The sequence below is a fragment of the Lepisosteus oculatus genome, chromosome 21 (genome assembly GCF_040954835.1).
Source record: "Lepisosteus oculatus isolate fLepOcu1 chromosome 21, fLepOcu1.hap2, whole genome shotgun sequence".
Classification (NCBI taxonomy): domain Eukaryota; kingdom Metazoa; phylum Chordata; class Actinopteri; order Semionotiformes; family Lepisosteidae; genus Lepisosteus; species Lepisosteus oculatus.
Genome location: NC_090716.1, coordinates 11,938,742 through 11,940,955, shown reverse-complemented (window position 1 = coordinate 11,940,955; position 2,214 = coordinate 11,938,742).

Sequence of the window (2,214 nt, the reverse complement as noted above, 5' to 3'; positions counted from 1 at the left end):
ACCACCACCTCATGGAAAAACCGTAAAACACTGTGATACCATGGGAAGCATGAGACACGACAGCCCAGTGAGGTCACCAGTGATATCAGCAGATCAGGATTAATCAACAGTCCTGAGAGCATCTGTGTGGAAATCGGTGATTATCCACACGCAATTCAGTTAAGGGAAATTTACAGAAACGCTAATCCCATTAATTGATTTGTGCACTTATAAAAAAGGATTTTGTTTAACTAAAACATTGATATAGCTCAAGCCCTGATGACTGGCAAAGCTAAACACCATTCTCTTTAATCTCCTTTGCTTTCAGTAGGCCGTTCTCTCTCCTTAGTCACCCTTTCTTACAAACTATTTCATGAATGTCTTTTCTCCAAAAATTCTCATAAGAGACCTTTCATCTTTCCTTTCTAAAATAATTCCCTGAGACATAATGCTCAGTTCATTGATGCGAGAACAACATATATTTGCATTGAAGTTGAATTACTGCCCTGGAGAAACCAATATAAAACATTTTTGGCTGAGTTTATTTCGGGCTTTTGTTCTAGAACACGAAGTATAAAAAAACTCCCTGACCATGTTCTTCAAGTGTTCTTCCAGAAAGTTTTATTTTTTGCAGCTCCTACGTTCTCCTTCCATCCAAACTTTCCACATCCCCATCATCTTCTTTAACTCATATTTTGTTCGATGTTTTTCTTGACGAAACATAGAGAAACAGAATTAAGTTTTTTTTGGGTGGTTCTATTTCTAACATGAAATGGTAACAGTGATTTAATCTCCCATAATTCATGGCACCTTTTTTTTGATACCCTAACTCTGAATGTTGCCCTCTAGAAACAAAATTCTGCTATGCAGATCAAGTACTAGGCTAAGTAGAAGTCACCCAGTAAATCCATCCTTTGAAGATGAATCAGCAAGGTATGGTAATTAAAATAGTGTTTACAAATGCATACATTTCAGAGAGAAAATCAATGAAAGACATTTTCTGTACTATATTCGTACTTTATGCCTGATCCAAGGCCCATGGTACCTACAATGCTTGCAGTCCTAAATTCAAACTTGAGGCACTGGGCAGTTTTATGAATCAGGTGAAGTTTGCCAGTGTATTATCATGCGTAGTTAGGTTCTTTGACAGTAAATGGCTTTTCTGAACGGAGTACTGTCACTTTGAAAAACCATTACTTGCCCGACATAGGAGACAGCTGATTTTATGAATATAGGTCTGCATTCTTAAACTAGCATCGATTAATTTACTTGTCCAATTTCATTGTGTACCCTGGAGACACTGCTACAGAACTGATTGGCAGGAGATTAAAGAAATACTTCAGAATGTACAAAGCCTTAAACATGAAAAGAAAGTTTGGATTTTTTCTGAGGAAACGTTTTACTTATTATGCTTTATTTCACCTGCAGTCTATCTGAATAGATGCTGTTTTTTCTAAATTAAAATAATTCAGAAGAACTGAAATAAGAGATGAGGCCCATGTGATGGTAAAATGTAAAGCATTGAGTGCTGTTCTCAAAGTAATAAAGGGGAGATGTTAAAATTAATATAACAATAAGCCATGAAACTCATGAATACATCAGTTTGCAGTTACTGTTACTGCAGAAGGAGTCTCAGTCACTCTTGAGCTTATGTAGACAGAGATCACTCCAAGGTTCACAACTGACCAGGCTGTAACCCAGGGAGAAAAACAGCTGTTCTTCAGGAACATTTACCTTTCGTGAGACAGACTGCACCCCATCCCGGGAGCAATGCTGACTGGTCCTAGCCGTAACTCTAAGTAACATACCGATTCAACTGTATTTTTGGTATGGAGTTCTTTGTATCTTAAGCAGTGCTCCCATGATCTGGTCCCTGGTGAAAAATGGGGTTAGGAAACACTGAGGAGGATATCCTTGACTTGTCACTCAGGATACAGATGCTGTGACTTGCACAGTGCATGAGAGCTTGCTATGACATCAGAGACTTGTCACTTCACCAATCAGTGCCAACTCTCCTGTAAAGCACTGTGGAGCTGATACAGTATCTTGTCAAATGACTAATAGGGCACATTGCTGGAGGACAGTGCATACAACTTCTCATTCTGCCACTGTTTGAGCAGGCTCAGGCTGCTGAGCCAAGGCTGATTAGCAACTGGTGATTTCATAGTATAACTGTATGTTTCATTTATAATTGTACAATCCAAACTAAAAATGTTACAAAGCATCACTGTCAAA